The following is a 15,222-nucleotide window of genomic DNA, read 5'->3' as shown; positions in this document are numbered from 1 at the left end:
GATACAAAAATTGGTAAAATTGTGGCTCTCAAACTTTGATACCTATGTCATAAGACTCATAAGGCAATTTGATAAGTAAACAATGTGCTAAGAAACCTCTTATTGTAAGGTTTACCCGAAGTAATAAAAAAAAAAACACTAAAAGAATAGATACGTTGCGAAGTTTTGACAATTTAAGATTTCGTGAACTGTACAGGTTTAGGGAAAGTGTAAATGTATTGTTTATTGAATGGAATGTACTGGAAGATATTAAGTACTTAAGTAGGAGGGACAAAAATCTAAATAAAAAATAATCGTGCCCAGTCATTTTTAATGAAGGTCGCCAAAAAAATAAGAATCAAACTTAGAAATCAAAAAGACTAAGTAGTTCTTTAAAATGGTCAAGGTCATTGAGTGCCCATCTTGAAGTATGGAAAATAATTAAAATTGCGGTTTTGTTGGTTTAATTTTGCAATTATGTATATATATATATATATAGTTGATATACAATCTTTTTTTTTTATAAAATGTAAGGATCGTATGTAAAGAGTAAAGTAAATATATAGGAAAAGAGAGCCCTCTTGAAGCATTTTAAGGAAACTAATTTCGAAGCCCTATCTCTATTTTGTATCCGAAACTAGCAATGTATGTATGCGTGCACATATACATATGCATCCGTATGTGTAGGTACTTTATTGCGAAAAATTGCTCATTTGCTATCTATTTTACTCGATTTTGTTATAAATTTCAACATGTATCATCATCCCTATACAATATAAATACTCTTTATTGCACACCTCAATAAAAGAAAACATACACATAAGCACAGGTAAACAACATGCGGTCTTATCGCTGAAAGGCAACCTTTTGGGTTGCGGAAATTAAAAAAAATACATTGTCAGTAACCGTCGCGCTGGTAGTGGTACTGGATAAAAATAATGGTACGAAAGTGTGATCAAGAAAACAATAAATGTGATAATTAAGGTCAGTAGGTAAATTGAAGAAAATTTTAAGTTTGATAATCACTGCTGTTTTTTAAATAGGTAAAGATCTGATTGTTTCTGGTCCGATCTTTACCTGGAAGGGTCAAGACCGGATATCGGTCTACAGCAGTGCTAGGTCTGTTAACACAATTACAAAAACAAACACAGTTTCATCACAATACGCAAAATAAATTACAGAGCGAAGATCGGATAGAAGGAAGAATTCGCGAAAATTACCTTGCTCTCTGTGATTGCACATAGCACAAGCCCGACTCCCTGAGCGACGCGGGGACACTGATAGTCGAGGCGCATTGAAATGGCGTCTTACACAATGTTGCCAACATTAAAAAATAAAGCCAAATTAGGGGGAAATGAATGTCCTACGTTCTTCACCCGCATATTTACCCAACATACCTTAATCGTTGAACCGCCGCATTTCAAAATGGCCCTTATTTTGATATCGGCTAGCCGTAATGTAATTCGGCGGATTATACAATACGACTGCGATACTTATATATAAATCCCCTCGTCAATGTAATTTCATTAAATTTGCTATCTAGTGGCAAGTTTAAGATTATTATAATGTAATGTTTACCCAGGTATTGGCTGTTGTATTTATAAATGTTGTTATGTATTTTTCATGTCACTATATGATGTTACTATAAATGTTGTATTGACTTGTAAAAGAGCCCTTGAGGCCTACTTGCAGAATAAATTTTTGAATTTTGAATTTTTGAATTTTGAATTTTGTAACATCAAAGTAGTTATCTTTTACTTGTGACGCACAAGTGTGAGCAATGTAAAATACTATATTTCTAAAAAAAATTGCCTACTACGTAATAAAAGAAAATGTGATTATTAAATTATAATACGAAAGGTGGTCAAATCGCAAAATGCTGTCGTTTTATTTCAAATAATGAAATAATTAGACCACTTCCGAAAGTACCGGGAAATCCCGGTTCTTTAAAACAGTACCGGTTCTGCAATCCCTAATAAGGATGTTATGCCCATCACTATTCCTTCTGTGTACGTATATTTAGAAACTGTCTCCGCCTCCAATTCGTGCGATAAGGACAACTGCAGCTCGGACCGAAATTCACTCGCAAGAAACTCAAAAATCGAGGTTTCGCTCTCGACTGTTTCCTCCTCCAAAACGCAACTAATCATTATGAAATTTTGGAAATTGCAAGAGGAAGAAATAATCTATGCCGCTATGTTTTGATTTTTTGGATATTTTTTGTCATATTTCTATACTGTGCCTTTTTTTACAGCCAATTTAATTGAGCCGTTTTTGCGGTTTTCGAGGCGCTGTATCTTTCTTCAAAATAAAATAATCCAAAAAAGCAAAACATAGCGGCACAGATATTGATGATATTGATCTTATTTGAAAAAATCACTGCTCTAGGTTAAAAATCCAGGGAGGAATCAGTCGAGAGCGTTTGTATGGAAAAATCGCAACTAGGAATTCCTCTTAATTTCTTTGAAAAGTTCCCTTAATGATTCACGTGCTCTTAAGTTATATATAGAACGAATGGCTCTCTTTTGTAAGACAAATATAGTATGTATGTCAGCTTCTTTGCCCCACACCAGAATACCATATGACATTACACTATGAAAATAACTAAAATAGACAAGGCGAGCTGCCTCAACATTGGTCAATTGCCTGATTTTCCTAACGGCGTAAGCGGCCGAACCTAATTTGTTTGCTAGCGTTCTTATATGAGGACTCCATCATAGATTTTTGTCCAGTGTTAAACCAAGAAACAGTGCTTTATCTCTGGTTAAACATTCGGCAAAGAAAATCGACATTTGGTTTTCTTAGGTATGGACGTATGAAGCTATCGATAAAGCAGGGGATTTTCTGAATCTGACCAGCACGCGGTCTTCAAAAGCGCTACTGGATTCGTGTAAGTTGACCTTTTAAATAAATCGCCGCTCCATCTCGTTTTCATTATTCCTGATTGCGGGTTTTGTCTGACGAAAAGAAAATATATTGGTAATTATAGGCTTGGTAAGTAATCAAGCTTTTTTTCTTTGGCTCGTCGTTTAAACGTGTGCTAAAATACCCATGTATCAGCTTCTGGGTGTTATTTGCTTGCAGGATAGCGGGAGAACTGCGTGTTGAATGTCCAATGAACCAATAATTACACGACGAACAAGATCTTAAGTACCTATTACATATTTTTACGCACTTCCACGGTATGACGGTATCTTTTTATTTACTCTGTATTTTTTTTTGTACCTACTTGTTTTGAAGTTTCGCAGTGCCTTAAAATATTTTTCTGCCCTCCGGGCGGAAAGCGTCAACTTTGATCCCGCTGCGCCAAACGAAGTTGCCGCTTTCGGCTTCCGTCGAGTAGAAAAATAGTATGCGCACCACGGGAGGAAACGTAGGACATTCCATCCCGCATGTTTGCCACCCTCGTCTTCGGCTCGGGTAAAAATTTTACACGCGGCACGCAATTTCCTACTTTTCCTTCCTGGGACACAAATAACTATTCTACTACTAGTTATTACATAAAAATATCACATTGCTATACAACCTTTGCACAAGGGGTAAAAGTCGCCACCATCAAACATTTCAGCACTATACCGTGTAATTTTTATAACAAATAAAAAAAGTGGCTGTGACATAATCGGACAGACAGACGGACATGACGAATCTATAAGGGTTCCGTTTTTTGCCATTTGGCTACGGAACCCTAAAAACGAAATGAGCACAGTTAAGTAAATATGTAAAACATTAAAATAACAGTTCGATGATTAATACGTATTTAATTATTAACAGTTTACATATCTTTTTTATACTACGTCGGTGGCAAACAAGCATACGGCCCGCCTGATGGTAAGCAGCCTTCGTAACCAATGTACGTCTGCAACTTCAGAAGAGTAACATGCGCGTTGCCGACCCTAACACTCCGCACCCTCGTTGAGCTCTGGTAACCTTACTCACCGGCAGGAACGCAACATTATGATCTGTGTTTATCATTTAAAGATAAAGTCACTTTATCTTTAAATCTAACCGATTTTGATAAATCCAAAGTAAAAGAAACTTAGTTACCCCACATACATCAAAGCATACTTTCATGTGAATTTATTAAAGTATTTACTTGTCAACTATGTGGGCGATTCTATAAACGCAATCTTAAAGGTTATGTTCGAAATTCACCCACCAAAGATATAAGAGGCCATTAAAAATTAACCCTCAGAATCGTCGGCGACAGGGCAGAAAATGGTACCCTTGTTAGTGTCATCCCCCAAATAAGGATAATCCGGATATCGACAAGCATCGAACCAGTTAATATGGGCTCCACCGGATATGAAATTGATGAAGAGTAAAGTTTGAGCTATCGGGCATGATTAAAGGGAAATTGTAGAATGTGGAGGTCGGCCAACGTCGGTCAAATAAATCGCTGTGGTTACGGGTAATCGACGATGTGAGATCTAAAATTATAGTACGAAAATATTTTTTACCACCCCAGATTGTAAGGGCTCTCTTGATTGTTCAAAAACTGATGAGAAAGCATTTTATCTCCATCTAGGGCAAAGTAATCTGATGAAAATTTTGAGTTGTTGGCTGCTAGAACTGACTTTTAAATGATAAATTTGAATGCTACATAAATATTTAATAAAAATAATGTTGAATTGATTTGCTATGCTTTGTTTGATATATTACAGTTAGTATTTTCTTGTGTTGGTATCTTGTAGCGAACATTTTTTGTTTCACTCCGTGGCAAAATTTGTTTAACCCTCGCGCCTTGAAGCCCTCGCAACGCTCAAGATTCTATTTTTTGAACTACTCGCTATGCTCGTGGTTCAATTTTGGACGAGACGAGAGGTTAAACAACAACTTTTCCCCCTTCTAAATCAAATAACTATTGTTACTAGTCCTGGGCTTGGTATTCCTGTATTAAAATGTTATTAATACTGTAAGTGTCCAATTTGTCATAAATATCGTTTGTATTAATAGCAGACAGCTAACATCGAAACTAGTGGATCAGAAATATGCGTGAAAAAGTCAAAAGTATTTACCATTCTATAACAACTTAACAAAAACCGGCCAAGAGCATGTCAGGCCATACTGAATGTAGGATTCCGTAGTTATCCGCCCGACACAATAGGGAGCTTTGAATAAAAGGGGTTAAAAAAGTAAAGTAAATAAATAACAACTTTACAAGCAAAAGAGAGTGAGTACCTTTGCAGTGCTTTGTACGTCGTTTTATTAAGAAGGTATGTATTTTTCGATAGTTCAAAAACTATTTAATATCTTTATTCGTTTTATGCGTCCATACATAGGCTACGGTGACTGCTTACCATCAGGCGGGCCGTATGTTTGTTTGCCACCGTCGTGGTATAAAAAAGCTCTACTTTAAAAAAATATTATTGGACCCATAATGGTTCAAAAAGTGGAGGGGGGGGACACATATTTTTTTCTTTTAGAGTGATAATTTCTGAAAATACATACATTCTCAAAAAATGATTGTTAAAGACCCATATTCCTTTTGAAAGACCTATGTTATATGCGATAAGCAATTATATTATAAGTACCAAAGTTTAACCTTTGTTCTTACATCAAAATACCTTCATGAACTACTCGTAATTTTTTCAACATTATTTTCTAGTAAAATCCAGTTCTTAATAATATTGCCTTTTCCATCGTCGGCGCTCCAGGTAAGTGAGCCTTTTCTAGATACTCACCTTCTTGGCTCACCTTAGACTTAGACATTGCCTCGATAACTTGGTAAAATAAATGAGGGTAGCTGCAACATGTTGAAGTATATATTGAATACATAAATATTTTTATCTTTTTTGTCATAAATCACGATATAAACTTTTCCTAGTCAAGAGTAAATAATCAATTGCTTATTAAAGTAGTGAGCTGCATCATATTCATACTTGTATCCTTAAAAAGACTGTAAAACGTGCATAGAAAATTATGAATAGTATGTGTTACGGGAAATGTTAGAAGGTTACTTAAACCCCCCTTAAGGTTAATAACTAGTATTACCCGAGCCTTTAGGGTATAGTTCGAAAATTTAAACAACATCAATCTGTATTCGGCGTTTACCCGTACACATGTGGGTCTAGCCAGCACTGGCTAGGTAATGTTAGGTGTCGCATCATCACTTCTGAGATTATCCTCCCAGTGTTGAGTAGACCTAGATGTATACGGGTAAACGCAGAATACAAATTAAAGTTGTTTTTATTCGGGCTTTACCCAAAAGGCTTGGGCAATACTAAGTATACCTAGGTAAACTTCAGTTTAATTAACCTTCTAACATTACCAGTAGGTAACATATGCATTATAATTTTTAATATTTTATATCATCAAATATTTTAAAGTACGTAGTAGTAAAAATGAAATATCTTTAAATAAAAAAAAAAATCTTTTCAAGATAATTGAAATATATCTAAGCTTTACCAGTTCCTTGCAGCAATGGAAAAGCTATTAAAAGGAAAAGCTTAACCATGGGTAACTCAATTTCCTACTTAATGTAATAAAACAGAAAATGTCGGTAAAGTCAAGTTACGTAACAATTATGTTGAGCCACGTGCCTACCTTCTAAGGTTCTTATGAAAATAACACAATAAATATTAATTTAGTTGGTCTGATGTCGCAGTGATTGGCAGGCCTACACAAATTAAGGAAACTGTCAGGTACCTTGGAGTAGTAGGTCAGGATACAGCAGATATAACATATTTTAAGTAGGTAGGGTAGGGTAGGGAACAGTGACTCGTGAAGAAATAGCCGGATACAGTGGCTCACTCTACCTAATTCCAACATGAGATAGGCTATTTACTTCCCTGCTAATACAGCATAAATATTGAGTAATCGAACAAGTTCAATTGGACGTGCAATGGTGATTCTAACACGTAAGGGTGCTACAATGTACAGCGATTTACATATGTATTTGGGCAACTGAGTCACTGTTTGCCTTGACCGTACTTAGATACCTACAGAAGTCGTTGGAGGAGTTACATTTTAGACGTAAACGTACTGTGTAGAATGTTAATTTGTTTTTTACAGGTCAAACGCAACTCATTTATACGATATTATCATATGTTTTTTTTAATATATTTTTGGAAAAATAGAAAAAAATACCGCTTCCGGGAAGATTCGAACTTGCAACAACAAGGTTTTGTTGAACTCCGGTCGGAATTTCTTCCTTTTTGTTTACACGCACGTTTCTGTGTGTTTAACGTGTTCCGAAATGTTGCAAGTTCGATTCTTGTCGGATGCAGTGAATTTTCAAAGTTTTCCTTCAAATTAGCGTTTTATACGTTAAGCTCGTTTTTACATACATTCGCGTGCCATTCGTACGAGCGTTTTCGCGCTAATAAGCTCGGACAAGCTTGTGCCGTACGAGATGACACGCACTGGTTCGAGCGCACACGCCGGTTTAAAAAATTGTGATATCGCTTGCATACGTATAGTCTGTGTCGTTAGCAAAAATGTTTCTTAGGAGATTAGTTAACAAGTTGGTTTTCTCTTTTTTTTATTGAGGACAGGCAGGCGTTTGACCACGATCTAACCTGATGGTAAGTGATGATGCGGTCTACGGTGGAGCACGCTTACCTATGAGATATTATTCATAAACATATAATTTAACGCACAACTGAATTACTAACAGTATAATTCTGCGTGAATGATTTAAAGTTAGTTGAACCTTTATTTCTGATAAGAAAATATGAACAAAGTTGTAAGTTGAATCACCTCGATAAGACAACAGATTCACGAAAGTGACTCTACTGTCGTTTACCTTTGATTTCTATACCTATTACGAAATTATGCCGGCATAAAGTCAGACATTTCAATCAAACATCTAAGTCTGAACCGCAGATGGGTCCAAATTGTTTCTGCACCCTAACTAATTTAAGTAGTTGTGAGGAATCAAGCTCGGCTTACATATATCGTTCCTGAACTTCTGTTTTAGTTCTACTCGTACTTGGTATTAAGGTCGAATGAGCACGTACTGTAAATGAAATATTATTGATAAAATTACACTGAGTAGCATACCACTACCTGAGTAGAGTACCATTTGCCTTTGAATACAATTTCACCAATATGATCGAAGCTTCGTAGATTTCTAAGTTAACGAATACATTCAGTAATTCACAGAGCATCCGTACGAATCACTAGTGACAAAATTGTTATTAGATTAAAGTAAACACAATACAGACCGATATGATTTGAATAAATTGATTTTAACCACAAATTATACTTATTTAGTACAATATGGAACAATACATTCTAGTTACAAGTTTCTTTTTTGTTCCTGTTAATACCATATTTCAATCACTTCTTACATATTTGAAATTGTTTTTTGGTGCTGTCTTCCGTTGGAGCTTCAAGCAGTTTAAGAAACCCTGAAGCCAGCAACAGTTGTTAAAGGCCCTTCCTGAGCTTTTAATCCCGCTTCACACAGCTAGAAGGGATTACGGAGAAAAGAAAAACAAGGAGATCAGCGTCCTTTTAAAATTAATCTACGCCATGTTTGAGCGCTTTGCACGTTGAGTTTTAAGCCATTATAAAAAGCAAACAATGAAAAACATAACATATTCTTCATATTTTTTATTACACACAATAATATTATATTTTAAAACATCGATACCTACATACTAAGGATTGTCAAAATTTGCAGGTTGGAATCACTAAACGAGGCGTGGCAGACAAGCTAGGAAACTATAAAACTTTGCCTTGAACCTCATATAGTTACGTTTTTTTTATTATTTCAAAATTTTAACGGCAGCCGATTACGAAACTTGATGCACGCCCCGCTTATACTCGTACATTTTAAAAATAGTACATTATTGCATACGGGCGGGCTCGACATATTTTTTTATTGTATTTTAATATTTGTTATAAAACCGGTATTGAAAATGAATTAATTATGGTTCATGATATTGTAAACAGGAAACGTGTATTAGGTTCTTTCCTATCTTCTACATATTCTAAATATCAAATTTAGTAAACGACGAGGACATAAACACATTAAACTGACCAGGAGTTGCGCAAATTGTCCGGTTAATTATCTACAATGGCGATTTCGAATAGGTTTGGATTTGTGTGCTACGCCTAAAATTAACCGTTTCATGAAGCTTTACGCTACAGAAGTCAAACGTTGATAGAATCAATAGAGACAAATTAATTACGAAATAATTGGATCATAGTCCAATAATTTTAACATTGTAGTCAACTGTTTTGACTTATTATTTGTAACTGCAAAAGAAATTAACTACTAACATCTATTTCTGTCATCATCTATTTTAATTAATAAGCAATTATTTGACATTTTCCTGCGACGTCAGTCTTTCGTGACCACAGCCAATGCAACCATGCTGGATTAAAGGTAAAATGATGAAATTTAACCGCGACAGACCCGTTAGTGTCATTAAATAAGTTATTCTAAGCTTAAAATTCCGATGAGTTTAATTCCATGTTGACCCAATCTATATTCCCAATAGCAAGAAATACTATGAATACTTGAACAGGGATTTAATCATTAAAGGTGACGTTCGGATCCCGTACTCACACACCAGCGTTACTGCTGCAGTTTTGCGGCGCAACATCGCTGCCGACCGAACCTTATTAAGTATTTTGTACAATCGTGATATAATAGAGCTTTTCAGTCAAATACCATGTTTAGGCAACGTAGCTTGCAGAGGTGCCTAAGTAAGGTACGAGATTGAAAAGTTTGATTATGTCACTATTATATACAATACTTTTTCTACGATTCATATAAAACAATACCTACGTTTTTACCTATAAAACCTAAATAATTAATGAAAATTGGTAAGTATATTAGTAGACAAAAATGTAAACATAAGCGCGTGTGAGAATACTACTGATATAATGAGACAAATAAACGTACATAAAATGTCCATAATTTCAGCCAGGGGTAGTTTTACTACGGTGAACCGGCCAGACCCTTTTGTTGTGTTGTATTATTTAGTATTGCTTTTATATCTAATTAATTGCTATTTTTACTGACTGCATGGATACTTCTTCAAATTGCAACCTAAGCTATCTAAAACACATTAAGAACCGGGTGATTTTATGCTTAGTGTAACTCAGCCTAAAATTTCACGGCTTAGTTTCAGATTTTAGACACTGGCACTCGTCCAAATGCCCCTTCAAAAGAACAACGTCGTTTTTCCACAACTCCTCAGTCAAAAAATAACTTAGGGGAACATCTTTAAAGTTTTAATTCCAATGTTTTTTGTTGGCATTTAAGAACAAATTTTCAAGAAAATATTGAAATTCAGTGACCCATTCATATATTAAGGTGTACATTTACAAATTGTTGTTAAGGCTCGTTGTGTTAAATGGGATGTTTTAGGCGGGTATTTGGGTAAGGATTTCACACTAAACGAGCACAAATTTAACTATTATTAATCTGAATGTGAATAGGATTTTTTAACACCAAATTCTGTACCTTGTTTTATTTTGCGAGTGACCTATGAATCGCGGTCTATGATGTTATTCGATTCTCCGCGTATTACGCCAGTTTACAACTTGTTATCATACATTTTATTTCACGGTAAATACGCTTTCCCGTTTGTAATGCGTTTTAGATGTGGGCCTTTTCAGAATCTGTAAAGCGAATTTTACTGTATATTATGTGACAACCCTGATTAAATGATATACATAAATATGTGGGACAAGCCAAGTACGTAACATATCAACTACCTACGTTACGAATTACAATAAATGAGCATCGTGACAGCTTACTGTGATCATACATTTTAATTATACGATATACGTATTATTTGAAGGTGCGACCGGCTCAGCCAGCAGAGTTTTTTTTTTAAATCGTAATGCTTTTTCGTAAAATTTGTTGCATTTCTCTAGTAACTTAATCGATTCGAAACCTGATTAAACAACTTTCGATTATATAAAAATCACAAACATGGCTATAAAACGCGCCATTAAACGTTTGTAATTATTTTGCACAAAAGCTGTTAACATGAAAATTGTTTTTAAAAATGCCTAGTTTATTTTTGATCGGACTAATATGTAGATTACTTTTTTAAACTAAGAGACAAATAGAGACAATTCTGTATTAATCATTTTTAAATAAATATCACGTAGGTAACCAATTTAGATACGAATTTTAATAACGTGATTTGTTGCTAACTAAAAATAAAAATTCAAACATAATTATATCCGCGATCCCAGGAACGCACGGCCGTCCGCTCAGTGCTCAGCGTGCTGCATCGAAGAAGGATATCTGAACTCACGACGCCTTAATTACATTTGCATTTCACGACATATGGTCACCTACTTAAAAGACTTAAAAAAACGAATTATAATTTGCCTATCACCTTTCCCGTTAATAGCCTATGCTATGCTATGTCAAATAGAAGCCTGGGATTCACTCGAAATTTCACCCGTGTAAATACGTCAATTCTGAGCCGAGTCACATTCAAGGTAAATACGAGTAAGTAGGTGATCGTAAATCGAATAGGTAATCTTAAGCGGAGTCGAAAACTAGAATTTTAAAGGATTCATTAAATTGGGATAGTGACACATGTTGAATTTTATGACAAAATCTGCAACTTACATATACAACTTATCTGTTTTGCCCAAAGGTTGACTGGTAGAGAACGCCTTTAAGTCATGTCATATGAGGTTTTTTAGGATAAGTTTTCTTTGCACTTAAAAATATGTATACAAGAACTCGACGTTTCACATTAAGTTCTCGTTTTAGCATCCAAAATGAGGAATAATGGTATCATTCGATTCCTGGCATTTTATTATACAATATATTGTATTGTACGGCAACTATATACATAAACGCAATAATATATTTAGATATCAAAATAGCAATGTTCTTGTTTTCCATACTTGAAGTATTGCAAGGCGGCTCAGACTCAAGCCTGACGTCACGATCAAGTACTGTTGATTAAGAGGTGTTCCATGCGTAGAGTACAGTCAGCATCAAAAGTAGCGGATGAAACAACGCGCCAAAAGTATCTGATATTCTGGATAACATTTCCAAATATAGATAAATTTCTAGAATTCGCGTTCAAAAGTATAACTTTTACAGTCTATATTAAACACATCACTTTTTGTTAAGCTGTTACAGAATGGTAGATACTTAGCGTTATTTGATCCGCTACTTTTGATGCTGACTGTACAATTGACAGAATTTGACTGTAATGTCATCAATCAAATCATCAAAACAAACCGGATAGACTGATAACTATAATAAAAACTTGTTATCTAGGCTCAGACCAAGATAAGTTGGCAGCGATTTTGATACCCCAGACAGCGCAAGTGTTATTTTAAACGTCAAACATCACAACTTGCACAGGTTGGGCTATTAAAATCGTTGCCAACTTAGGTTGGTCTGACTAATCTATTATTTCCTATCATTAAACATTTGATTTAAATATCTCTTTTTTAGATCTTCCAGAGATCTTTTAGAGAGAAACGAAAGCCGCTAGACTCCGATGGCTCGAGCACGTAGTCCGGATGGGTGAGGATCGTGCAGTCTGGAGGGCGTACTCTGGAGTTCCAAATGGCCGAAGACCGTTTGGACGCCCTAGGTACCTACCGCTGGAGAGACGGAGTGCAAAAAGACCTTTGCGAACTCGGCGCCGTCGACTTGACCGAAACGGTTTTGGAGAGAGAAGCACGACGGTCTTTGGTGTCGGAGGCCAAGATACACTTCAGGTCGCTGCGCCACAGCACTAAGTAAGCAAATATTTCCTTTTTAGATTTTTTGTAATTATGTAAATTACACATTATTATGCGAAGAGCGCGACATTGGGAGACTTATTTAAATACGTGCAGTAAGTTAAAGTTACTTTCCGGAAACAATTTACATAGGTAATTAAGTTTTAGGCACCAGACCACCAGTGTGTAAAATTAATACAGGTAAGTATACCTAGGTGTGTTAAATGAGGAGGACTGTATAGGTATGGTAGTTAGGGTAGGTACAGTCAGCATCAAAAGTAGCGGATCAAATAACGCTTCATAAGTATCTACCATTCTGTAACGGCTTAACAAAAAGTGATGTCTTTAATATAGAACAACTAAGACCGTAAAAGATATAGTTTTGAACGTGAATTTTAGAAATTTATCTATATTTGGAAAAGTTATCCGGGATGTCAGATACTTCTGGCGCGTTGTTTCATCCGCTACTATTGATGCTGACTGTACCACATGTTTAATTTTAACATTTCATTAATAGAAAATACCTATGTGACTTAAAAACAAAGTGAAAATAAAATCAAAGGAGTTATAAAAATCGGCAAAACCCATTTAAAGTCGTAATAACGTTTAACTGTGGGTGTACGTCTTTTTACTATGAAGGGGAAAGTTTTTGCTATAACTCAAAAACAGCTAAACGGATCATGTCCGCTATAGTTTTCATTTAATGTCTTTTTGAAGCTCTACTTCCACGATTTTTTTCATATTTTTGGACCTATGGTTCAAAAGGTAGAGGGGGGGGGGACACATTTTTTTTTCTTTCAGAACGATTATCTCCGAATATATTCACTTTAAAAAAAAAAAATTGTTGAAGACCCCTATTAGTTTTGAAAGACTTTTCCAACGATACCCCACACAGTAGGGTTGAAGCAAAAAAAAAATAATTCACCCCCACTTTACGTGTAGGGGAAGTACCCTAAAAAAATTAAACTTTTAGATTTTATTGTACGACTTTGTCGGCTTTATTGATTTATATGTCCATGCCAAATTTCATCTTTCTAGCAATAACTACCACGGAGCAAAGCAGACAGACAGACGGACATGGCGAAACTATAAGGGTTCCTAGTTGACTACGGAACCCTAAATATAGGCACTAAATAGTACGAGTGAGACCGTATGATCTGCTACTTCATCTGATGCCCTGATAAGCCCCATGGCACACGTTCATAAAAGTGTGCCATGGGGCTTATCACTCACTAACCTAACATTTAAATATTAGGTATTAATAAATACATAGAAAACCCCAATAACTCAGAAACAAATACTTGTGATGAATATACAAATAAATGCCCTTACCAGGATTTGAACCCTTTGGACGTCCTGCTTCGTGGGCAGGGTCTCAGCCAACTGTACTCGGAGGCCGTTAAATAATATATCACATATCAAAAAGCGGCCAAGTGCGAGTCGGACTCGCGCATGAAGGGTTCCGTACCATTTGAGACGTATTAAAAAAAAATGTCCTTGCTAGATCTTGTTCAACATTTTACCACTTTGGACACACATTTTACCACTTTGGAAGTGTCTCTCGCGCAAACTATTCAGTTTAGAAAAAAATGATATTAGGAACCTAAATATCATTTTTGAAGACCTATCCATAGATACCCCACACGTATAGGTTTGATGATTTTTTTTTTTAATTTTATGACGTATTAAAAAAAAACTACTCACTAGATCTCGTTCAAACCAATTTTCGGTGGAAGTTTGCATGGTAATGTATATCATATATATTTTTTAGATTTTTCATTCTGTTTTTTTAGAAGTTACAGGGGGGGGGGGGGACACATTTTTTCACTTTAGAAGTGTCTCTCGCGCAAACTATTCAGTTTAGAAAAAAATGATATTAGAAACCTAAATATCATTTTTGAAGACCTATCCATAGATACCCCACATGTATGGGTTTGATGAAAAAAGATTTTTTGAGTTTCAGTTCTAAGTATGGGGAACCCCCAAAATTTATTGTTTTTTTTTCTATTTTTGTGTGAACATCTTAATGCGGTTCATAGAATACATCCACTTACTAAGTTTGAACAGTATAGCTCTTATAGTTTCGGAAAAAAGTGGCTGTGACAGAATCGGACAGACAGACGGACATGACGAATCTATAAGGGTTCCGTTTTTTGCCATTTGGCTACGGAACCCTAAAAAATGTAACAAATAACAATTCCTAGAAAGTATAAGTGAACGGTTGAGCATTACAATAAAAGTTGCAGTATTGCTGCGTGTGACAGGGCTTGTGATAACAAAATAAAAGCCAAATTCCGCTCTCGTTTGTAGTAGGCGTACCCGGAGGCAAGGACTGAAAACACTGTACGAAATGTCGGCTGAGTTTAGGTGCCTATCATGTTTATTAATGGCGTACGAATGGCCTTTCGAGGTTTTTTTTTACTAAAGGGTCAACGAAGCATTCGTTTTGCAAATGCAAAATCTGTTCTGTATGCAGAACGCGCGTTCCGATTCTCGGTGAAAATGATATTAATATTTGCGCTTTAATAAAAGTGTAGTCCAGATATGTGTGAAAAACATTGGCATTATCTAAACGAA

The sequence above is a fragment of the Cydia pomonella genome, chromosome 3, assembly GCF_033807575.1.
Source record: "Cydia pomonella isolate Wapato2018A chromosome 3, ilCydPomo1, whole genome shotgun sequence".
Classification (NCBI taxonomy): domain Eukaryota; kingdom Metazoa; phylum Arthropoda; class Insecta; order Lepidoptera; family Tortricidae; genus Cydia; species Cydia pomonella.
This window is presented reverse-complemented; position numbering follows the sequence as displayed.